The following is a 26,232-nucleotide window of genomic DNA, read 5'->3' on the forward strand; positions in this document are numbered from 1 at the left end:
ACCCAAATGTGCCTTTGAAGTGGGGGAGACTTCAAAGAGTGACTAAGAAGTGCACCAGCTCCCCTTTAAGTTCAATCCTGTCTGCCAGGGTCCCAGTAGGGGGTGTGGCAGTCCTTTGTGTGAGAGCAGGCACTCCACCCTCCCAGCCCAGGAAGACCCATTCGAAATGCAGATGTATGCAAGTGAGGCTGAGTACCCTGTGTTTGGGGTGTGTCTGAGTGAATGCACAAGGAGCTGTCAACTAAGCCCAGCCAGACGTGGATTGTAAGGCACAGAAAGATTTAAATGCAAAGAAATGCTCACTTTCTAAAAGTGGCATTTCTAGAATAGTAATATTAAATCCAGCTTCACCAGTCAGCAGGATTTGGTATTACCATTCTGGCCATACTAAATATGACCTTCTTACTCCTTTCAGATCAGCAGCTACCACTTCAATACTGTATGAGGGCAGCCCCAATGTTAGCCTATGAAGGGAGCAGGCCTCAGAGTAGTGTAAAAACGAATTTAGGAGTTTTACACTACCGGGACATGTAAACTACACAGGTACATGTCCTGCCTTTTACCCACACAGCACCCTGCTCTATGGGGTTACCTAAAGCACACATTAGAGGTGGCTTATGTGTAGAAAAAGGGGAGTTTTAGGCTTGGCAATTACTTTTAAATGCCATGTCGAGGTGGCAGTGAGACTGCACACAGAGGCCTTGCAATGGCAGGCCTGAGACAAGGTAAAGGGACTACTTAAGTGGGTGGCACAACCAGTGCTGCAGGCCCACTAGTAGCATTTAATCTACAGGCCCTGGGCACATATAGTGCACCTTACTAGGGACTTATAAGTAGTTTAAATAGTCCAATCAGGTATGATCCAAGGTTACCATGTTTAAAGGGAGAGAGCATATGCACTTTAGCACTGGTTAGCAGTGGTAAAGTGCACAGACTCTAAAAGGCAGCAAAACAGAGTCCAAAAAGTGGAGGGAGGCAGGCAAAAATTTAGGGATGACCACCTAAAGCATGTCAGGTCTAACAGCAGTGCACTACAGTTCTATCTCACACAGGTTGGGATTGGGCAGGAGTTACTCAGAGTCAGGAGAAGGATGGACGGACTCAGGGCGGGACGACCTCAACAGCCAGAAGAAAGCAGTTATCGACTTTAAAAGGAAAGCATGACGATCATGATTATGACTCTGAGGCCTAGTACTCAGCTCTGTGGACTGGAGATAGGTGCATTGATTGGAAAATGCTGCTGAGTGTGTCTGCTGCAATACTGGCTCAAACATGAAACTCCTCCTCTGTTCCTGCTCTACCTTTGAGTCTTCTTAGTACACTCCTAATGAAGCATACCTTCTTTCTGTCATTCTTCTTGACTCAACAATACAGTTTCTGTTTTACAGTCTCCTTCCTTCTCCTCTCCTGCAAGAGCGTAAGGTGAAAGCTCAACACTCTTGCTTACCTACCGGACCAGTTCAGCCAGGCACCAAAGATTGATGGACATTCCAAGAAGAATGCAGATACACCACCCAATTTGCCAATACAGTATTATTTTTCTTTTAACAATCATTTTCAGAACTGTGTGGGTTCACTTTCACTCCTCCATAATTTTTATTTTTCCAAACCTAGATGACAGAACATTTCGATATATAATAATTTGGATCTCTGGGGCTGGAGGACTGTTTGTAATGCATTTACTGTGTCATACTCACTGCTTTGTTTGCTTCCAAAACAGATTGATGATAGTGTGCTGCTCATTGCTTTTATGAATATTGTTGTTGTGTAGTGTTTGTCACACCTTTCCCCAAATCCCCTTTCTCGTTCATTCATCACATCCCTAATGCTCTTCCCCCAGGCTGTGTGATATATTGAGGCATGACTTAATTTTGCATCAGAAACAGATCACACACATGGTGGGGCAAATGTGGTGAAAGCAACACCAACTCAGTGCCTTGTTGTGTAGCCATTTTAGTTACAGCTCAATGCACGTTATTTTAGCATACTAGGCATGCCGCTGTTTACCTTAACCTAGATATATTTTATTCTGCTTTGTTTTATTATTCTTACAATAGCCACTTTTGGGGTCTTGTTTTATTTCTCTCTATCTAGCTGGTTTTGCCTAGGCCATGTTCCTAAACATTCTTGTTCACTCTGTGCTTCATTCAAGGCTGCAGTAAGATAGGTTGCTGGTGAATGTGGTACATGTTTTGTCTCTGACATTCATAGAGAAGCACACATCCTTACGTAGAGACATTTTCTCAGAACATCAGCTGTTTTATTATAAAAACACTTCCCTGTCCCTTACACGTTAGAGGGAGATTCCAGCCAGAGAACCACAACTGTATGCTGATTGCTGAACGCTTTGCTTCAGCTGCTTATGCAGACTTCAGGCTTTTGCTCAGGTATGGGGGGATGATGTCTTCCCAGGGGAACCTGAAGGGCAGAATTAGAGCTTGCTCTATTATAGCCTAGGTAGGAATTAGTCTATTGACTCTAGTGACAATATGGTAGTGTTATTTCTATGCTTTACTCTCCTTGTCACAATTTTAATTTTGTCATGCTGTATCGTCCTGGTTATTGCAGCACATGCTTTGCTATCTTAGATATAGTCGCTTCATTAAAATCATATTGAAACATATACTGCCTTTGTTTGTCATTGTGTATGTGAGACTAATGTAACTGAGAGAAACGGATGAGACCTGAGTGACCACGGTTTCCCTGAGAAATCAATTATGTCATGCACTTGGCTGTCCAATCATCTCTGCTTTTGGGTAGAGATGAGGCACTGTTAGTTAGCCGGAGCAAAACCCAGATTAGAGCGAGAGACATCACCTGTAGTGGGTTAAACTTTTGCCGCTCCAAATCCAGTAGTCTCATTAGAATAATGAGAGCCTACGCGACAGCCTGATCTTCTATTATCTGCGAAGTAGCACACATCAGCTGCATTTACCTGCCACCCAACATTCATCAACATCATCATTCAGGCCTTGTGTTGCATTGTGTAAGCACTTAACCTTGTCCACTCCTGACTCTGAGTCCATTTCTCATGACGCAAGGATTTTATAAGCTTTTTTTTAATTAAATAATAGCTCCTCATGCTCAGAAGAAGTTACTATTGCTAATTTTTATTATCATATCAGGACTTCTTTGTTGCGTCATGGTGGTAGTCTGGTCTCAGTCTTCTAAAGTTATGATATAAATAATCTAACACACTAACTCTGTGTTTTCTTTCAATATAGTTATTTGTGATGGATAATCCTTTGATTTATCCTACGGTTGGAGTTCAGCTAGGTGGTAGTGGGACCTTACTTGTGATTCCTGTCCTTCCCTGTTAGCATGCTAGTATGCTACTACTACCACCACCATAAGATGGGACCTTTGGAAACCCTGCAGTAAGAAAACTGAGAGAGGTAGAAGCACTCACTTCATCTATTCAGTTAAGAGAACTATGGAGTGAAGTGAACTAGCTTAATTAGTAACTAACTTCTACTGAAGATGCTGTTTTTGTGTATCCAGGTTGTTGTAGGCAATAGAGGCAATGGCAATCCCCCCTAGTGTTCAATATAGTTACAGAGGGTAAGAGGAAAAAAAGTATAACTAACTGGTATTCACTTTATAAGCATTTAAAAAAACAGGCTACACTAAAAGACAGCAGTGCAAAGTAGAATGCAAAATTAACAATTTGAGGCATAAATAAAGTAAAATAAATGATTCCCCTTTTATTTATTTAACAATTATAAAATAAAACCCACCCCATTTACCCACAACAGACCCAACCCTCTCCCCAAACAAATTACCCTGTCTCCAACTAACATCCAAAGAAAAATTAAAAGGCATATTTATAAGCCCCTGGCGCCACCTTGCGCCACATTAGTGTTCATTTTTTTTTTAGAGTAAGGTGGCCCAACAAGGCCAAAATCCTCGCACCATATTTACAAAGTGGTGCAATGCATGCATTGCGCCACTTTGTAACCCTTCATGCTACATTATGCCTGCACCAGGATAATGTATGCAAAGGGGGCGTTCCCCCATTAACGTGGTGAAAAAATGGTGCAAGGAATTCTAACAGATTTCCGTGCGTCATTTTTGATTGCACTTTAAATGTCTGCTCAGAGCAGGCATTAAAATGGGGTTTCCGTTATTTATAATGGGCCCCTATGTACTCTCCAGGAGAAGTGACAATATTTTGGTGCTAGTCCTGCAGAGTATATCATTAGCGTCAATAAAAATGATGCTATTGCCCCCTACCCTGCTCCATGGTGCGCCATATTTTAGATACGGCGCACACATGGTGGTAGTAGGAGGGTGCTAAGGGGCGCAAGGAAAGTGGTGCTGCACTATATGCAGTGCCACTTTCCTTAAATATGCCACTAAGGGGGTCATTACAACCCTGGCGGTACAGGACCGCCAGGGCTGAAATGATGGAAGCACTGCCAACAGGCTGGCGGTGCTTCCCTGGTCATTATGACCAGGTTTCCCGCCACAATGGCCCCGGCGGTAGTAATCCAATTAATGGTACACTCCTAAGCGTCAAAAACATACCACAACTAGTGTAGAAGGGTATGTCGAACAGTTTCACCTGCTTGGGAATTCTACAGAATATCGCTGACTTGTTGTGCTGCTCTGCAAAATTCCACATAGTACAATTCCATGAGCTACTCTAGATACGGCAAAACAGCGTATCAACACCCCATTGACATACTCTGGCTGAGGATTTTGAGTAAAGTGCTTTTAGTGTCTCTGCATTAAGTTGGGATAACAAATTTTTTTAGGGAACACCACAAATAGGGCCAATGAAATGCTTTTGCCGTGTCAAATGTTAATATTGTTAGAGCAAGATTTTAGAGTTGGCCAAGTCAATATTGCTTAGTATTAAGTGAGTCAGATTATACATTTGTCTTCCATTCACAAAACATTGTTGGTTCTTATGGAAAACTTCATTTATACCACCCCATCTTCCTTGCCATTATTCCAGCCGAAATCTTTCAGTTTGTATTTAGCACTGATATGTAGGTGGTGCGACTCACATTTCTTAGGGTTCTTATTGGGTTTCAAAACTAGTGGTCCTAGTTGCCTCGTCCCATGAGTGTGGAAGTGTCTTTCAAGAGATTAATATCCCATTAAAAACAGTTTTTAAATGTGGGCAGATCTCTTCACATATAGACTTGTAAAGTTCACCCGATATCCCATCTGGCCTAGCTGCTTTCTGCTTACTTTTCTTTTATGGCCTCATTGGCTTCTTTTTCAGTTACCTCCTGCTCTCACACCACTCTGGATTCCTATGAAAGACAGGGCAGTTGTATTGAATCTAGACATTGTCTAATACTTTGTGTATCTGACACCAGCTCGTCCTTGTATAGATCCTGATAAAACAAGCAAAGGCCTCTCTGGTCTCTAGCTCTGACTAGTTCTTTCGTTTGCTCGGCCCACATCATATGGTTTTCTGAAAAGTATTTAATGGTATTTTGCGTGTCTCCATTCTTTCACACCAGGCTAGCATCTTGCCAATCTTCTCTTCATAAATATGTCTTGCCTTTCTGGATTCCCATTTCATGTGACATTTCTTGTCCACTAAGTCCCTGTTTTCTCGGTTGTGGGATATTTCCCTATTCATTTGCTCATGTTGGCTGTAAGTTGCTGGGTCACAGAACAAATTTTCTAGCCACTGAATCAACCCCTGCAGAGAGTCCTCCAGCTTTTCTTCATCTCTTCTCTGGTCAGTTACCCATCTGATAATCATTCCCCTTATGAATGCTTATAGGTAGGGGTGGGCGGTGAACTCTGCTCCACCCGCAGAGTTTGAAGAACTTTTCCCACTCCATGCTTCACATAGAGTGTGTAGTTCAGAAGAACTCTGCGTAGTGGAGTTTTTCGCCTCGCTGGCCCTCATCATAGTGAGTTGGCGAGCATGAGCAAGGAAAATCTTACTCAACACCACCTTTTGGCGAGATTTCTCAATGAGAGTGGTCACTGTATTGTTGCGACCGCTCGTGTTGAGAAACTTGAGTGGCAGAAAAAAAGCAGCGCCCTATTGCGCAGGGAGCCTTTCCCAATGATTTTTTTCCGCATGGGACAAACATCTTGCACTAAAAATCAGTGTGAACACCGAGACCTAATGCACTATACCACTTGCGTAACTCCACGTAGCACAGCTGAGTTTTTTGGGCACTTCGTGGAGCTCCATGTAGTGCAACTCTGCGAATCCAGGCCTACTAAGAGGCATCCCAAACAATACTTTTCTTGCAGCTATCTATATTAACTTCAAATTTACTACTTGCCATGTGGCTTAAAGTAAACTTTCTATTTCATACACAGCTCACAATGGTACAGTAGGCTTTGCAACAGTATAGTCAGTTATTACCACATGCAAATGATAATAAGAATACATCCTTTCTGGAGTATGAAAACAAACATTTAGTAGGAAGGGCACTAATTGCCCTGTGCCTTCACTATAACCATATATAATACATAGGTGGTCATTATGAACACAGTGGTAAACACCGTCGGCCGCCGTGGCGATGGGGAACAGAAGTCCGCCATATTAAGATGCAAAAATCAGATTCCACCAAAAACATCCCAGCCACCAGTCACCGCCAGGACCTTGTCGGCGGAAATGCAGGACCTCCCACCTCGCCACCGCCGAGCACACAAACTCCCCGCCCCCCCAAATAATGATGCACAAATCACTGCAGCGGTCAGTGGAAGCCCCAGTAATGGGACCCAACAGTAAAAACTGCACATATTGGAAAGTCTGAAACCCACACACCTGACACACATCCACAACACTATAAAACACTCACAGACACACCCCACAATCCTTTGCAACGACATTCGGACAACTGATACAGAGAACTCCAGAAGCAGACACTGAACGCCACAATACACAATACATACACCCAACCACACAAGAGCACCCTCACCTAGATCCACACAACACACAACTCACAACACACACCATGGCACCCCCAAACACCCACGCTTCACAGAAAGGGAGCTAAGGACCATGGTGGATGAGCTACTGAAGGTCGAGCCACGAATATTAGGGGCACAGGTCCAGCACAAACCCATCGCCAAGAAGATGGAGCTATGGCAGATAATAATGAACAAGGTCAATGCAGTGGGACACCATCCATGCACAAGGGACGACATCTGCAAGAGATGGTATGACCTGCACAGGAAGGTCAGGTCCATGGCATCCTGGCACAACATTGCAGTCCTAAAGACTGGGGGGGGGACCTCCACCAACACAACCCGACTACACTGACTGGGAGGAAAAGGTACTGGCCATCCTGCACCCTGAGGGCCTCACTGAACTCACTGGAGGAATGGACCTCTCCCTCTGTGCACAGCCACTTACCCCTGCAAGGAATCACAAAGGCACTTCACCACCCACAATGCACCTCCACATCCTAAGCAAAATGCAAGGCACCCTGCATGGCCCCAACGTGTAAAACCTGCACAAAACAGCCCAGCCCTGTGCACCCCATCCGATCATGCAATTGTAACAGACATGTCCATTCCCCCCAACAGACACCACCACCCATACCATCCTGATGGACAGGACAAGAGTGGCAGTGCCACACATGGAGACACAGGCACTACCCAGGACACTGGAGCGGGAACACTGGACAGTGACGAACACTCTGGCCCCTCACACAGTCCTACCACCGAGCCAACAACATCAGCCCAGGGGAACCGTCCCCACACCTGTGTATCCAGGCCACAGACAGGTGGAACACATGGAGAGAGGCCACAGTCACCCCCTACCAACAGGCGGGAAGACAATGGCCCCAGTACAGGTGGTACTGCCAGACCTGTGCAGGGGACACAGGCACAAGGGGCTAGGCCCAGTGGGAGGGCATCAGTGGCCCATGGGGGAGGCCACAGGATGGATGCTGCAGCCCAGGTCATGATATATGAGGTCCTGGGAGCATACCACCATACCCAGGACAGATTGGCCCAGATTGATTCCACCCTGGAGCAGGTAACACACCACCAAGAAGCCATGGAGCAGTGGAAACTGCACAATGCCACCATGGTCACCAGAGCAGGTGCGCTGCTGCACCTTGTCCCAACCCAGCCTGAGGCCCCCACAGACCAGGAAGCCCATACTACAGGCAAAGATATAGATCGGCCAACAACATCAGCAGCAGCAACTGGACTTGTGCCACCATCTCAGGACACACAGGAGACCTGCATCTCAACCCGTACTGGCCAACACCATTCACCCAAACGGTCTCTCAGGCCAAGATATGGCACAGGAACACCTGCCAAGACCAAGGCCCCCTCAAAGAAGTGACTCTGGCAAGAACTGTCCTCCAAGTGTGCCACTGAACCAACATCCACACTGTGTAAAAAGAACCCCAAAAACTGTAAATGATAGATGGACATACCACCACTGCCAACAAACGCTGCAGCCATGAAGCCATATTGAACATCCACCAGTAGCCCACTCCCATCACTGTAAACTGCACAATGTTATGCCTGCACCAAATAAAACACCTTTTCACCAACATGAATGTCCCCTGTCATTATGTTGAAACAAATGGAAGTGTGGATGCAGTAGTCTTAGAAATCATTTATTCTTATCTGAGTGGCAGGAATTGCACCCCATGCATAACATGTGGTTGTGCTAACAGAATTGTCCATAATGTTACATGTCCCATGCAAAGCTGGTCACAGTGACAATGTCTATAGACCCAACACCCCCATAGAGGAAAAGGCACACTGACAATATGCTGCACAGACAGCAACATCATCGAATAGTCCCACGTAGTTACTGGAAGTAAAGTTGTTTCAGTTGGTTCCTGGAATGTTTATCTTCCCCCTCTGCATCATCACCATCACTCTCATGCCCTCCCTGAGGAAGCTGGTCTGGATATACTGCACCCACCTCCTCCAAGAGTGGGATAGAATTCCTCACAGCCACATTGTGCAGCATGCTGCAGGCCACCACTATTCTACATGCCTTTTCAGGCTCATAGGCCAGGGATCCAACAGAGATATGGAGGCAACGGAATCTAGCCTTCAGGAGACCTATTGTGCGCTCTATCACCCTCCTAGTCCGTCCATGGGCCTCATTGTAATTCCTCTCTGCATCGATCCTAGGATTCTTCACTGGTGTCAGGAGCCAACACATGTTGGGGTAGCCAAAATCACCTAAAAAATGGTGCAAAACAGGACTGTCACTGACAACCCTCAGCTGCAGACAGCCTGGCTGTCTGCTATGCGCCAAAGAGTGTCTGACACACTTACCTACGATCCATCCTCTGTCCCCTTGTAGTTGTTCCATCTTATGTGGCACACTACTGTTCCTCAGCACAAAGGAATCATGGACTGATCCAGGGAACATGGCATTCACATGGGAGATGTACTGGTCTGCAGTACACACCAATTGAATGTTCATGGAGTGAAAGTTCTTCCTGTTTCTGTACACCTGTTCACTGACTCTTGGGGGAATGAGAGCAATGTGGGTGCCATCAATGGCACCTATCATATGGGGAATGCTGGCAAAGGCATAGAAGTACGACTTGATGGAAGGGAGGTCAGTGCTTTGGGGAAACCTCACATAGGACTGCAGGTGTCGTACAAATGCATTTAAGAATCTGGACAGTATAATGCTAAACATGGGCTGTGAAAAACCTGCACCCATGCCCACTGTCACTTGAAATGAGCCTGTGGCCAGGAAATGGAGTGCAGAGCACCTCAGTAGGGATGGCATGCTGATTCCGATTAGCCGGTCTCAGTGCTAGATTCAGTAATGCACAAAGTTCATGAATAGTAGCACGAGTGAGTCTGTAATTGATAATGATGTGATGCTCCACCATGGTCCTCAAATCAACAAGTGGACTGTACACCGATGGGGCCCTCTCTCTCCACAAGGGTCTGTACGTAGGAGGAGTATAGAACACATGTGAGAAACACACATACATCTGCCCACAATGTTTCCTATTCAGCACAGCTGGCATACAAGTCGACAACACATATGCATAGTAGGTGTGAAACTGGAGTAACATGTCCTCAATGATACATCAGGACTGTTGTGATGAGTAAATGTATATTTGTTCATGCCTATGGGGGTTTGGGGACAATAGGGCCTGCATGGGGCAGATAAGGATTTAACAACTGAGTAGTAAATGCCAAAATGTCTGCCCCCTGTATTCCAGAAATGTTGTAGTGGAAGTGACCTCATACCGCTAGCGGTTGACGTAATAACGTAAGGCGGTGTTCACCGCCGTGCGACCATTCACTGATTAACATTGTTGTCAATGGGGTTTCTTAGCGTATCATAGTACGCTAACTCGTCACCCCAACTTCACTTGACCCCCGGATCTCGTGCATGCAGGTACTCCACTGAGTGTGCTGCTGTGTCCTGTCTCTGGTCATGGAAATGGCACGTGTGGCAGGGGAAAGGGCCCCGGCCTTCACCAGTGAGGAATTAGAGAAGCTCGTGGACGGGGTCCCACCCCTGTACGCCAAGCTCTACAGTCGACCAGAGGTACAGGTGAGTAGGAGGATTGGGGGGCATGGAGTGTGTAATGGTGGTAGGTGGCTGTAAACATGTGTGCACGTTTGACACTGTACAGTCCAGGTTTCCAGACATGCTGCGTGTGTGTGTGCTGTTATGCTGTGGTAAATGTCCATCCCATAGTGGACGTATAGCCAGCTGTATGTAATGGCCATTGTCTGACCTCTGTGTTCCTTTTTCTGTGTGTACCATATAGGTCAGTGCCCATCAGAAGAGGGGACTATGACAGGCCATCACCATGGAGGTGCAGACCCTGGGGTTCTACAACCGTCAGAGTACCCACTACAGGAAGCAGTGGGATGACCTGCGGTGCTGGGCAAGGAAGACCTGCGAGGCCCAGCTGGGTAAGTCTTCCCAATGAGGAAGGGGTGCCCGTTGGGCACTGACCCCCCCTTATGCAACGCATTCTGGCGGTGGCGTATCCGGACCTGGATGGATGCTTGAAGGCAGCAAAGCAGTCACATAGTATGGCTCTTTCATGGATGTGTGAGTGTGCTGTGGTATGTATGCTGTCGAGTGGCAGGGACTCTGACTGATGTCCTTTTACATAATGGCCCCCATGGGGAGTAGGGTTGTAAGGGTCAGGTTTGCAGTACTTCAGGTCCTTCAGTGCTGTGGGGAATGGCTGTAGAGCAGGGTTGTGGCCACTAGTCAGGGGCATAGCCAGGTGTATAGCGGTAGGTGCTACCTGGTGGAATATTTGCAGGGTGGGTGTATGTTCGAACCACTTATGTACCTCCATTCAGCTATTTACAATTGTCTCTCCTCTTTTGTCTCCCCTTCCCTGTTCTCTTGTGTTGTCTGTGTCTGGCGAGGGAGCTGAGGCACCGGCGAGTGGGGATGCAGTGGCCCACGGTTCCACAGAGGCAGAGTCTTCTGACGCCAAGGGGGCCAGTGGGTTGGAGGGCGAGGGGAGTACCATGTGGGAGGCAACTACCACTGGAGGTAGTGACTCTGATACCTCCTCCGATGGGAGCTCCCTGGTGGTGACGGACTCTAGTGGGCCCACCCATTCTGTGTCATCTTCCGCCACCCTCCATACCATCACCGCCCTCCCAATTGCTACCCACCGAGTTGCCCGTGCCCGCTTACCCAGAAGGTTGGGGTCTCCTTCGCCCCAGGCACCTCCTCCTCTACCCCAGTCAGGCCCGCTACCCTCACGAAGGAGGCTATTGACCTCCTGACAACCATATCTGTAGGGCAGACAACCATTGTCAATGCCATCCAGGGGCTAGCATCAGAGGTGCAGCAGACCAATGCCTACCTGGATGGCTTTCACGGTGCTGTGTCTGGCCTACAGAGATCTTTTCAGGCTCTGGCCTCCTCTTTGATGGCAGCCAGTGTCCCTGGTCATTCCGTCCCCCCTCTTCACCCGTCCAAAGCACACATTCTGACACGCAGGCACACACCTCAACACACAAGAAGCACATTTTCAAAACACAAGCACCACACTTCCCACCACAGGCATACACACAGACAACATACATAGGCACACACACCAACATCCACTTCCCCAGTGTGTCCGCATCTTCCACCTCCCTGTCTGTCCCCTCTACATGCACACCCACAGGCACTGCACCCTCATTCAATGTTGCTGTCCCTATTCTTGCATTCACCACAAAATCAGACATCCATTCATGCACCACAGACACCACACCTGCGCTCAGCACAACGACTTTAGTTGACACGTGCACCACACTCACCAATCCTGTGGACACACAGACAACATACATTTACATTGCCAGCCCAGCTTGTCTAAGGAGATGTCTTTGAAGGATCAGAAGATTTGGTGTTCTCTTTTGTGTTGACCTCATTTTGATGTTAGGACACTGAGCAGATAATTTGGATTGAGAAGTGGTCTGCCCAGTCCAGGTGTATGGGTGGTTAGCAGTCGATTAATGTTGATGTTGAGAAGACTAGATCTAGGATGTGGCCTTTGGACTGTGTTGGTGGTATGACATGCTATACCAAATTGAGTGTGCTGAATCTGTTGAGGAGAGCATCTCTTGTTTTTCTGACCTTGTGTTTTCTCCAAAAGTGAACTCACACAAGAGGATGCAAGAGACATATTGTACGGAGGGTGAGGCGAGGAAATCTGAGAATTCATCCTTGTTCTGCTTCGAGGCTTGCAGATGAGATGAAATGTGGCAGTTTCAGCTACAGGGAGTAAGACATGGCATGTCAGTCCCTTCTTCAAGTAGAGTGTTCCCTGCTTGCCTAGGATGCAGAACCAGGAGGAATCATGGGTGGCAACAAAGGCTTCTCCTTTCTTATGTGTGCAGTCCACAAAATGTATGCTGTAATCTGTGAGGAGTGGTATATCTAGGATGCGTGAGTGTGTGGTAGGAACCATGTTTCTGTGGTGAAGAGGGTGGCAAGCTTGTGAAAGCTAATAATGAGGCCTTTGATGGATGGTGATAGGAAAACTGCAGACTGAAATTTAATTAACAGGATTTGTAACATGTTCGGTAGAGTGTGTGTGGTAATTGGTGGGATTTGAAGAAATTTGAGTCATTGTATTGTGTGAATGATATGAGAGTGTTTAGTTTTTCTAGGTCTGAATGCTATTCTGGGGATTTCCAGTATGGAGCTCTGGGTGAGGCATATGATTCTATTTTACCATGCACGTTTTAGTAGAACATGGACTGTGTCATAGACCATGCACTTTTATGTTTTCCAACTTAGCTGGAAATGCATGGGAGTAAGGTGAAGTCAGGAAGCAATGTCACTTCCCATGTAGATGGATAAGGAGATTGATTATTTTGCATGATGGGAGGGGACAATCATCTTGTACTACCTCAGCAGGCAAAATAACATCGCATCAAGCACATGGTGAATGCTGTGCCATGTCCATGAGTCCTTATATGAGATAGCTCGTAGCTTCAATTTAACTGGCTAATGAGATTTTATCCTACTGCACTGATGAGATTGTATGTGGGGCATCTTTTAAGTAATAATTAAAATTGTGAAGTATGATCCAATTTGTGTTTTCTTTTGTGGCTGCCCCCAGACTATGGAATGCCTTACCATATGATCTACTTGCTTAAGCAAAATCCTAGATAAAGAGTTTTTCCTTTCCCCCCGTGTCTCCCTGCAGTGCATTCCTACTGCGGGATAGTGGGTGGGATTGTGATAGCACAGAAGGAATGCACCCACTTAATACCAGGGATATTCTATGTTGCTGGGAACGGTCCCTTGGGAAAGGGTGGCTCCCCGCTATTGGGCAAATATTTTAGATGTCTTCTGCACCCCGGGGTAGATTGGCCATATTTTTAGGCCGTTCTGCCCCCAAAGGGGGCAAAAACCACTAGACACCAAGGACTGATATAGCTACACGTTGGAGAGCAGCCCCTGGAGCAAGGGTCACTGCCCAAATATATTACTATGGGGGGCAGAAGACACTAGACACGAGGGAATACGTTTCTGTGTGTGTCTGACTAGGAGTTTGGCTGGTAGTCTTCATATACTGGTGTTTGGCTCGCTGCATTTGTACTGGCACTTGGCTGGTGGTGTATGTAGACTTACATGTGGCTGGCATTTGACCGATAGTGTGTTTGAACTGGTGTTTGGATGGGGTAAGAGCCACTTCCTTCTAGGGTGTCAATTTCTTGCCTTTGCTTTGTGCCCCTCTGGGGGCAGATATGATGTTTGTGTTGTTGACCTGCCTTCAGGGGTAGAAATCATAGAGGCATATTTACAAGTCCGTAGCACCACCTTGCGCTGCCGTAGTGTATTTTTTTTTTATGCTAAGGTGGCTTTTCCCTTGTGCTGAATTAACAAAGTAGCACAATGCTTGCATTGCACCACTTTGCAACCCCTTTAGCCACATTATGCCTGTGTCAGGCATAATGTATGTAAGGTGGGGCGTTCTGACGCAGGGAGCCCCGATAAAATGGTGCAGTGAAATTTACAACATTCTACTGCGCCATTTTTTCTGTCATTTTTAACGCCTGCTTAGAGCAGGGGTTACAATTATGCACCCATTTTAATCAATGGGCCTCGCTTTGCTTTGCTGCACGAGCTTCAAAACATTTTGACGCTAGTGCAGCAAAGCGCCACAATAGCATCATAAATTTTGATGCTTTTGTCCTAACGACCGCCATTGTGTGCCGTATTGTAAATACGGCACAACCATGGTGTCGTCAGTTGGCACATGGGTGACATAAGAAAAGTGGTATGGGGGACTCGGGAGGCCCCTGGGGGACCCTGCAGTGGGCATGCACTTGGCTGCAACGTTAAGGCCCTGTTCCCCGCTGGGCCGGGGGGCGGAAACTCTCAGCGGGGAAGCCATAATAGGGCTGGTGAGTTTCAGGCCGCAAAGGAGTCTGCTGCCCGCCAATGTCATAATGAGGGCATATGTGTTTTTGGCTGATATTGGTGAGCAGACTAATTTGTATGTTGTTTTTGAGTGACAACAATGCCACACTTCTGACCCACTCCAGAGTTACTGATGCACTCCCACAAATCTCCTGAGATTGAACAGTTCTGAGGTTTAACTTTCATGATGAGACTGATAAGGAAGCCATCACTGTCTGAATATTGTTCAACTATTACCTTGATGGCAGTTGCTATATTTCCAGCAACTATCGAGATCCTTATTTGCTTCTGTAGTGGATGCTTCATTTTATGGATAATGCTACAGCATTGCCACAAGATCACCACCTTTCTGCAATCTCCTCCCTGTTCCCGATAAACAGGAACGGGGATGAGGTTGCAGACAGGTTTCATAATTGTATGAAAGAGGTCAACAGGTGGATGAGCCAGAACTGGCTAAAAATGAATGAAGAGAAAACTGAAATGTTGTTCTTTGGTGTTAATAGTTCATTTTGAAGCTCACAATGGTGGGCACAATCTTTCAGTGATCTGCTGTTCCTTCACCAGTACTGAGAAATGTAGGGATTTAGTTTGACAATGCCTTATCCTTTGACCTACAGGTCAACCATACTACTAAAATCTGTTACTGGCTGATTAAAACCTTCCAGAAAATGTTACCCCCCATTTCGAAGGTTCTCAGGATTTCTGTGATACTTCTCTTGGTCATAACTAAACTCGATTACTGAAATGCTTTAAAGCTGAATATCAATCATGGCTCTCTTCAGAAGCTGCAACTTATATAGACACAGCTACCCGCCTGGGGCTGGAACTCCCAGCGCCTGCCAGCGAGAGTCTTAGGCGTCTGCATTGGCTGCCTGTGGGGAAACGCATTTTCTTTCAGGCTCTTTGTACCACTTATAAGGCACTACATTCCTGGGGCTCGAAATACCTTTGCTCCACCTTAAGATGGTATATGCCTAGCCACCACTTAAGATCCACAAGTCTCTACCTGGCCTCTGTAAACCGTTACAGGAAATCCAAATGGGGAGACAGAGCATTTTCGGTGGCGGCAGCTAAGCTGTGGAATACTCTCCCGCTCTGTATCAGGAAAGTGGATCCTTTCATGCCTCTCTGGAAACAGCTTAAAACTTGGCTCTTTGCCCTATAACTTGCCCCTGTTAAGCTGCTCGTGGCTTCCTGACCTCTCACTAGATCTCTCCCACCTGAGCACTTCGATGCTACAGCCGGAACGCGCTCTACAAATACACATAAATGCAAATACAAATACCATGATTGTGACTGTCCTTGATCCTTTAGTAGATTGTTTCTCATAGATGTATTTTCAAGGGAAAAATATATCTGTGGAGGAGTCTCTGGTCTTGTTCAAGGGGAGTTGGGTTTACAGATGGTGCATTCTCTACAAGAGAGTACATTATGGTATTAAGCTATATATGCTGTGTTAAAAATGTGCCACTGGATAAGATTATAATTTCATGGTGTACACTGGCAGGGATTCTTCAATTGACCCCCTCTGGTTGTCCTTCCACTTGTGGAGTCAGTGGGAAAATTGTATGGGAACTTGCCAGAGCACTTTTTCACAGAGGTCACCATTTTTAAATAAATAATTTCTACACAGCTGTGCATATGTGCGCTGTAGCATGTGGCAAAATCTGCTCTAACTGTAAAAGTTACTCTAAGGAGCGTGGTGTAAAAAACTTGAAAGGGGATAGAGCAGTGCTTTGTGTAGTAATGAATGTCTTGCTGTGAAAATTTCAGACAGAACACATGTCCACATATGGACAACTATACATGATGACAGAACAGTACCTGTGACTGTTTGGGGTCAAGTTACAGAAGCATGCAAACCAGTGTGAATGGTAGACTACAACAAGCACATGGGAGGTGTAGATGGAGTAGATCAAAGGTTGGAGCCCTGCAATGCTACTCGAAAGTTGACTGTTCATCTATTTCATTAAGCATCCTTCAACGTTCACATTGTTTCCAAAGATCGTTATCCAGAATCCAAGATGACTTTTGCACAGCTTCTGTTTGAAAAACTGAAGCAAACCAAGTAACCCTAGGACCCGGTGTGTAAATATGGCAAAAGGTTTCAAGGTCCCAAGGGGGAAGTGTAGCCCTTAACTTCCACTGCAAGAATTTATTACCTTTATTGACAAAGCTGATCTAATGCGTGTTCCCTTTATTCAATCCAACTGTCCTGAAGTCACCTATGTTATCATACATTAAATCACAGTGATTTGAGATAGGTGACTTCAGGACACCTGGGTTGAATGGGTCCTCTTGAAGATCGCTTTAATTTTTAACCTCAATTTTCTACATATTGTATATGTCACCTGGCACTAATCTGTAACGTTATTCATGTTCACTGCAGCGTTACTGTAGGAGCACCTGAATAGACTGACTAATTAATGCATTGTTAGAGAAATGTTGTTGAAGTTAAGGGCTATACTTCCCTCTTGGGGCCTGGAAACCTTTTGCTATATTTTGCACAGCTTCAACAGTCTGCATAGACAACCTTGTTGCAGTTGAGCAGGCAAGTATTTCTAGAGTTGGTGTGGTGGAGGATGCTGCTAGATTAAACGATTGCCACTTTCCTGAATACATTCTTCCAAAACCCAAAAAATACTTTTTTTGTCAGAGATGTAAAGTCTGTGTCCAAAGAGGAGAACAAAAGGAGAGTCATATATACTGCCCTGAGTGTCCTTCTAATCCTGGCCCATGTATGTTCACGTTTTAAATTGTACCATACACAACTCAAGTATTGGGAGCAAGCATGGCTGTAAAATGGACTGTGGTCTGTATTGCTATATATCTCCTGTTTAGATGGCTGGTTTTCAGTAGTTTGATGTGCTTAGTTGCACATGTTGCGTATGCAGTCATAGTTGGTATTTTATATTCTAATAATAGGTTAGTTCTTTCTATTTGAAAAAATGTACTCTTTTTATTTGGATGTTTTATGTTTTCCTTATTTGTGCTTTCTGTGTGTAATATTTTCATTGAGGGAGTGTTTTAGACATTAAAGCTTCATGTGTGGTGCTTCATGGTGATGTCTGAGTAGAGTTTGGCTGGTGTCTACCTACTGGTGTGTGTGGACTGGTGTTGGGCTGCCAGTATGTGTGTACTGACCAGCAGCAAATCACTGCGCACACACCACCACCGAAACACCAGTCTACACATTCCGCCAGCTGTCAGGCTGTGTGAATGCTGTGTCTAAACTGGGGCCTGGCTGGCAGTGGGTGTGGCTGGCGTCTGGCAAGTGGTATGTGAGAACTGACATTTGGCTGATGGTCCATGTGTGTGTAGTGACTTGCTGCTGGTCACTACACACAGTCTGGCAGCCAAACGACACTTCACACACTACGCCAGCTGCTAGGTGATGTGATTGCTGTGTCAGTCCTGTGGGCATATAAAAGTGATGGGCTCTTGAATGACATTGTTTGTTAATGGGAGTGTTGTAATGTGCTGGGCCCGCAGCTTGTGGTGTGAATGTTTTTGTGTGAGTGATGCATGACAGATGTGTGAATGGCCTGTAAAGCGGTTGGTGCCTCGTCGAGCCTTCACAGCTCACAATCTGTGAGTCACTGGTTCTGTATTAAATAATGATCTTATTAACAATTAACAATGATTTCCAAATTTAAGTTTGTTGTGAAATCTTTTGTTAATAAAATAAACCTTTTGAACTTTTCACTCACCCTTTGCCAAATATAACCAATATGTGTGGGAACTTATGTAGTAGATGGGGGTGCAGTGATATTTCTCTTTTCTGTTCTTCCCTGCCAGGGTGTACATTTTTTCTAGGGAAGATCTATAAATCCCAGATGTTTTCATAAACTAGACGCCAGGGGGACTTCAGAATGGTGTGTTTTTTATGGATCCCGTAAGGTTTTCTTTCTTAGAGGCACTTGCAATCCTCAAACACAGGCTAAAAGCAAACCTTCTCTTCTTATTTCTGTGACTAAAAGTACTGTAATATGTGAGGAGCAGCACCTTTTCCGACCACCAAGGATTCCCACATGTCTCCTGATAAAAATGGTACCTACCCTGAGTGGGAAGGCCTAGCACCCGCAAAAGAGAGGGTTCCAAAATGCAATGTGGTAACATTAACAAAAGGCAAAGCTGCGGTTTTTGGGCCTGGTCTCAGCTGCCACCCAGGGAAACCTCCCAAACCCAGGCATTTCTGACAACTGGACAAATTTGCCTCAAATTGCATTGCACTTTTTCTGTGCATTTCTGTGATGTATTCTTCTAGAATCAAAGGGAATCCACAAAATTCCTACCAACCAGCATTTCTCCACTTGTCCTGATAAAAATGCTGCCCCACTTGTCTGGCTGGGCCTACTGCATGTGACAGGAAGAGATCAAAAGAAGGTCAATGGGAGTCCTTACAAAGAGACACTTATTCTCCTTGGTGTAGTCACACAAGTGAGATTCTATTTTAATAAAAAGTCTTGGGAGAATGGTAGTTTGTAACCTGCTCCCTGCAGATTACAAAACTTTCCAACACAGAAATATGAGGAAATTGTGTTTTTAGTCAACGTTTTAAGTTTGTAAGGGCTTCTGGGTAACAAAACTTGGTGAGAGCCGTGCAAGTCACCCTACCTCTGATTCCCCATGGTGTCTATTTTTCAATAATACATTGCAAAATAAGGGGTCAGTTTTCAGTAGAAAAATGTAACATGCCCATGTTGCATTTTGGGCCCATTCTTATCACTGCCACTAGGCCTGCCCACACAAGTGTGGTACTATTCTAATAGGGAGACTAGGGGGAACACATAATAATAGAACAAGTGTTATAACTAATTGTATTTCTCTGCATTTGTACCTTCTAAATGTAAGGCTGTTTGACTGAGACAGACGCAGCTTCAACAGCACCTGGATTCTCTCACTGGTGATTAATGTGCTTTATAATTCTGATGATTGGTTGATTGAAGCCAGTGTGTAAGAAAGAAGAAATTTTTTGAAATGCCATCTAATTCTCATGCAAGTGTGGGTACCCACAAAATCAGAGAAGTGCAAATAACCACTGCTTCTGATAGCGCGTCCAGTCTTTATTAATTTCTTGTACTTGGACACGCCGGAGGTCGGTGAACCTTTTAACCGAGTTGAGTTCTCCTCATCCAAGAATAGTCGGATCACTCAAGTCAATAATCAATAAACATTATAATCAATATCCAATACTCAATTAATAGATCACACAACACATTAGGAATCAATAACAATCAGTATTTTGACACACCATGAGCTTTCAGTCATGAATAACCACACCAGTTTATTAAAGTTAATGAGTTTATTTCCCTATATTAACAAAGCTAGCACAATATATGTAAGTCTCAAAATCAAATGATATACGTATACGAACATTACTAGCTGTCCATAGCGACGGAAGAAACGCAATTTACGCAAAATCTGGATTATAATGCACTCAGTTATTGCAATGAAAATCACTAATATAAGCAACTGAATTTGACTAATTACATACATCGGTCAGCATAACAAGATTTCAATTCAACATGGTGCATCAGATGAATACCTCAACTAACCTCTAATTAGCATTGGCATGTGGGGCTTCAAGCAAAACAAATGTAGTCAACACAAATTTAGAAAACTTCTAACTTGGGCCCTATCAAAATAAACAGTTGGTACCTAGGAAGGAAAACACAATGCATAATACAATTATCCTTTTCCTAATTACCAAATACAATCAGCATTCAAGAAAAGTATTCGTCCTTCAGGTACCGGTTCGATCAGCATGGGGCAGATTTCAGAGGGGAAAAGTTAAAGCAAGTTTCCTTGCGGCAGCAAGGAGAGTGGGGCAAAAGTTACTGCATGGACAGGACGGGGCAAAATTAAAGTTAACTTCTCTAGGGTGAGAATTAAAGTCTCTTTCTCTGTGACAGAGAATAGGCATCAAGTGGTCTTTTAAAATGGCATCTTAAATCAGGCTTCAAAATGGCATCAAGGAAAATGGCTGACTTCTCTTTGTCCGGTGGGTTTAAGTAAGAAACGTTCCAAATTCTTCAGGGTCTTCCATTGGAGGGTTCATAGGGTGGCTTCCTTTTGACCAATGAATAGTGTCTTTCTCCTAGTACTCATTTATGCATGAGGTGTCCTTGGGGCCTTGGAACACAAGTTGCAACAAAGTTTGCCAATTAATTCTATATCAGAGCTTTTATTGTCTGCACCTGCAGAAGCTGACCTTGCTTCAAAGGGGATGAACCTAGCCTAGCACGAAACCTTGAGATAAGTGTATTAGTAATTTCTACTGGAAAAATACAACCTTGAATTAAAAGAATATATCTTTGTTAATACAAGTGAAAACCATGCAGTTAAATTTGAGACCAGTCAACTAGGCCAAAGCCTCTGCTAAATTTAAGCTGAGCATATAACAGTTTCAACAAGAAAATCATAGAATACATTTGCAATTATGACGGATTACTACATTTATCGATTCTTCATGATTAATTAAGCTTGTTTATAATAATGGCGAACTGCCTCGTGGGCACAATTTCCCACGTACATTATTTTTCTTTGCTAAAATCACACTACCTTATACGATTTTGATACATGATATATGATTATTTGTTAGTCTTTCTTTTTCTGCTTCATCAATCCCTCCTCTGATGACTAATTATGTAATCACATCAAATCTTTCACCACAAATTTTATTTCATTAAAATTCTGTTTTAGTAATTTGGCACTTCAGTCAATTCCCTCTTCCTCTTTGTTCCCTTAGATTTTTCTCTGTATATTTCTACCATTTTATTTTGTTCTTTCTCTTCTCCTTTTCTTTCTTGATTTCAATATTTTAATAGCTTTCCATATTCCCCAAATACCTAATAAGCAAATTAATATTATTTATAGTCCTTTTACTATTTTCAGTAATATTCCATTCCAAATGTTGCTGAGCCAATTTCCCACGGAAGCAAATCCTTTTCCAACCTTTTCCCATACTCCTGGTTCCTTCAATTCTTTCAAATCTGCACTCTCGTTAGTTAAATTCGTAAGCATTTTCCTAATTTGCCCACTGTTGTCCGGAATATAAGAACAACAGTGACGTGCACTAAGCATTTTGTAAACGCCTCCATTCTTTGCTAAAAGAATTTCTAAAGCAAGCCGGTTTTGAAGAGTCATAGCTCTTTCTGCAGCAAGTTCAGCATCAATCAGGATCATGGCTCCTGAGAATTTTGTCAACATGTTATCCACAATAGTAGACAACTTTCGTATTTTAATTGAATTCAATATGACTCATACTGAAGGAATCATCGCTCCAAATATATCTCCTACCACACCAGAATACAATGTAATTCAGACAGCTTTGGAAATTTCTTTAAGTCATCCAGTTGATAAATCTTTGGAAATACTTCTCCCAAATAACACATTCCATACCATCCTTTAGGAAGACGATAATATGCGTTAAGTCCACAAATATAATATACCCCTGGAATAACTGGGTCTTGTCCATTCAGCATGAAAGTCCACTTAGCCTGAAACGAAAACGTATGTTTACATTCACTCGTTCCCACAAAGATTTTGTCATAATATGATTTAGGTCTATATATACAAAGTTTCCCTATATGTGATGTATCTAAAGCTAATTTCCCTTTTGTCTTTATTGCGGCAAAGGCATAGTTATCTACAGATGTCCTTTTGTGTAGTTCCCTTTCTAATTTCTCCTTTACCATTTTCCTCCTATCTTCAGTGTGTTCTAAAAAACTATTTTTTACGGGTGAAAGTAAGCATGTAAGGTTGTCTCTATGAGCGTGGACTACAGGAAAAGGCAATAGTGGTTCAAAGAAACCCCTAACTATTTTTATATAATAATCCCTTGCTACTTTACTCAAGTACTTTATTATAGGGACATATGGAAATACGACGTCATGATTGGAATAGAAGTATTGAATAGACTCCTGGCCATAAAATCTGGTTAGTAACAAACTACATGAAATTCCATACGTAAGAGGCATGCTATGATATGTCACTCCTTCTATTACTGAGGTAGGTATTTATGTGCACACATAACAATCTTTCTCATCCATTGTCTCAACATACTTATTCAGCAAGCAATAGAAGACGTTCGAAGATAATTCTTTCTTGTCGTGTAAATATTTCTCGTCTTGTTCGAGTTTCTGCAAGGGAGTTAATTCAGTAGGAGTTTTAGAAGTACAAGCATCATTCGCGTCTCTTTCATTCTTTCCATGCATTCCAAGAACTACTGCTATAATTATTAGTACACATGCAGTTATTAGACCTATACACATGTATTTACAACATTTCATTTTGTGTCATTTTGTAGTACTGCCTGACATGATCTATATAGAATCAGAAAGTTGAAGACACTTTCTCAAATCAAATTTGCAGATATTTATAAAGCTGAACGAGTTAAATGTTCACACAGTTTTCTTTAGCAGCTTAGTCTCTTATCGGTTTAGCAGCTTTGTCTCAAAATCGGTTTCAAAGTCTATCAAGTTAGCAATGTCTTATCCAGTTCAAAGGTCAATCAGGTTGTCAATGTCTTATTCGGTAATGTTCATGAATTTTCACTTTTCAAGTGCCAAAGTGTTGTTCTGCTTCTTCGTTTTCAAGACTGAGAGATAGAAATTCGTCTGACCAATCATTAGTGGCTGTGAATGCCCACTCTGGACCAGAATACCTTCTGCTCTGTATTCTTTTCCTTTTCAATTTTTCATCTCCTTTTGATTCTCTCTCGCTGATGTCTTGTTCTTTGGCTGTGTCTCTTTCTTCACTCGGTGTTGTTATTACGATAGACACTTCTTTTCTTTTCTCCTTCAATTTTGGCCCTTCATTTTCTTTCAATATTTCTTTAGTCTTTGATTTCACTGGAGATATGCTTTGTCTCCGTTTCGCGCTGCTTTCACCTGATGGACCTGCAACCGGTTCTGGAAGAATTTGAACGATTTCACTCTGTTCTGTCTTGTCTCCTTCGCATAGGAGGTCAATCAGGTTTTCCTTTTCTTTGCCTGTATCATCTGCTTCTGGGAAAGCCCTCCTCTTATTAGGCTCTCCTGCTTCTTCACCTGTAACAGGATCTTTGTCACCTTCAGGATCTTTGTCGTTTCCTGAGGCTTCTTCTCTGTTGTCCTCAAAAGGATCGACTGCGTCTTCCTCAGAAAATATTTCTTCTGTTTCGATTTCTTCTTGTTCGCTCTCAGGCTCTCTTCGTTCTGCCTCAGTGCCTGGTATTTTCCTGTCAGCTGCTGGTAACTTCAGCACTTCAACTTCCTCTTCTGTGGGGCACGTCACCCTTTTCGTGTGACTGGCGTGAATACAGTTGGGAACTCCTGCACACTTCACAGCAGTGGTAGTTGTCAGAATCACTTGAAAAGGTCCTTTCCATCAGGGTTCCAGACACGATTTCCTCACGTTCTTCTTTATCACGACCCAGTCACCTGCTTTCAGGGCGTGTCCTGGACCTTGGATCGGTGGCAAGGTGGTTGTCTCCACCTGGTGAGAAAAAGAGCGGACCACATCAGCCAGACCTTTGCAGTAGTCCAATACCATATCATCGGTAATATTTACAAGTGCATTTGCAGGAACTGCTGGAAGTCTCATGGCTCTGCCCATGAGGATTTCATGCGGCGATAGTCCAGTTTTTCTATCAGGTGTGTTTCTCATTGACATTAACACCAAAGGCAATGCGTCAGGCCATTTCAAGTTTGTGGATGCGTATATTTTCGCCATCCTCGATTTCAATGTGCCATTCATTTGCTCCACTAGTCCTGATGCTTCAGGGCATTAGCTACAATGCAATTTTTGTTCAATGTTCAGCGCTGCACACAATAATTTGATTACTTCGTTATTGAAGTGACTTCCCCTATCTGATTCTAAAGAGATCGGGAATCCGAAACGTGGTATTGGTTCTCTCAAGAGTAGTTTTGTGACTGTGAGACTGTCATTTCTGCGTGTAGGGTATGCTTCAATCCAGTGACTGAAAATGCACACAATCACCAACACATACTTCAAGCCTGCATGCATAGGCATCTCAATGAAATCCATTTGCATCCTGCTGAATGTCCCACCTGCTCTTCCAATGTGGCTCAAATTTACTACTGTTCCCTTCCCTGCATTCATTTGTTGGCAAATGACGCAACGATGGCAAACTGCTTCAGCAACTTGGCGGAATTTGGGATTAAACCAATCAATTTTAAATAATCTAATCATGACATCCCTTCCAAGGTGGGCTTGTCCATGATACAACCTGGCCAATTGTGTTAAAAGACTGTCTGGCAGAACTAATCTCCCTTCACTTGAAACCCACAAATCATCTGGTTTCTTTACGCATTGTAATTTGCTCCATGAGAGTTTCTCATCCTTACTGACATTATTTTGTAGGAATTTCAATTCTTCAATTGTATCTACAACTTTTAGAGCAAAGGCTTCACTTGGTTCAAGTTCTGGCTCATTTATCAAGTTCCATTCGTCTCTGAGCAATATACAGTTCAATGCGGAAAACCTTGCGACTTGATCTGCATATCCGTTTCCCAAAGAAACAAAGTCTCGGGATTTCGAATGTGCACTACATTTTACCACTGCTACTTCTCCTGGCAGTTGGATAGCGTGTAACAATTCCCTTATTCTTTCACCATTTTTCACTGGTGATCCTGAAGAGGTCATGAAGCCTCTCTGTGACCACAATTGTCCAAAATCATGCACTATTCCAAATCCGTACTGACTGTCAGTGTAAATGGTGACTTTCATCAATGCGGAAAGTTGACAAGCTCTAGTAAGGGCTACTAGTTCCGCCACTTGTGCAGAGTAAACTTCCTGAAGCCAAGATGCTTCCAGAACACCGGTTATTGTACATACAGCATATCCTGCTTTCAATATTCCTAGTGCATCTCTTAAACATGAACCATCAACACAAATAATTTGATCATTTTCTTCCAATCGGGTGTCTTTGATATCAGGTCTTGGTTTTGTACACAATTCAGTTACCTGAAGACAGTCGTGCTCAATGTCTTCAGGTTTCTCAATTTCGACATTTTCACTGGGAAACAAGGTTGCTGGATTCAACGTAGTGCACCTTTTCAGCTGCACATTGGGTGATCCCAAAATTATTGTCTCATACCTTGTAAGCCTAGCACCGGTCATGTGCTGTGTTCGGGAACGTGTCAAAAGTATTTCGACTGAGTGAGGGACCATGACTGTTAAAGGATGTCCCATCACTATTCCTTCGCTCTGATTTAGGCTTATACCAACTGCTGCTACAGCACGCAAGCACCCTGGTAAGGCTGCTACGACTGGATCCAAAGTAGCTGAAAAATATGCTACTGGTCTGTTTACGCCACCATGGGCTTGAGTCAAGACAGACAAGGAACATGCATCACGTTCATGACAAAACAGTGTGAAAGGCTTTGTGCAATCAG

Source organism: Pleurodeles waltl, chromosome 5 (assembly GCF_031143425.1).
Source record: "Pleurodeles waltl isolate 20211129_DDA chromosome 5, aPleWal1.hap1.20221129, whole genome shotgun sequence".
Classification (NCBI taxonomy): Eukaryota; Metazoa; Chordata; class Amphibia; order Caudata; family Salamandridae; genus Pleurodeles; species Pleurodeles waltl.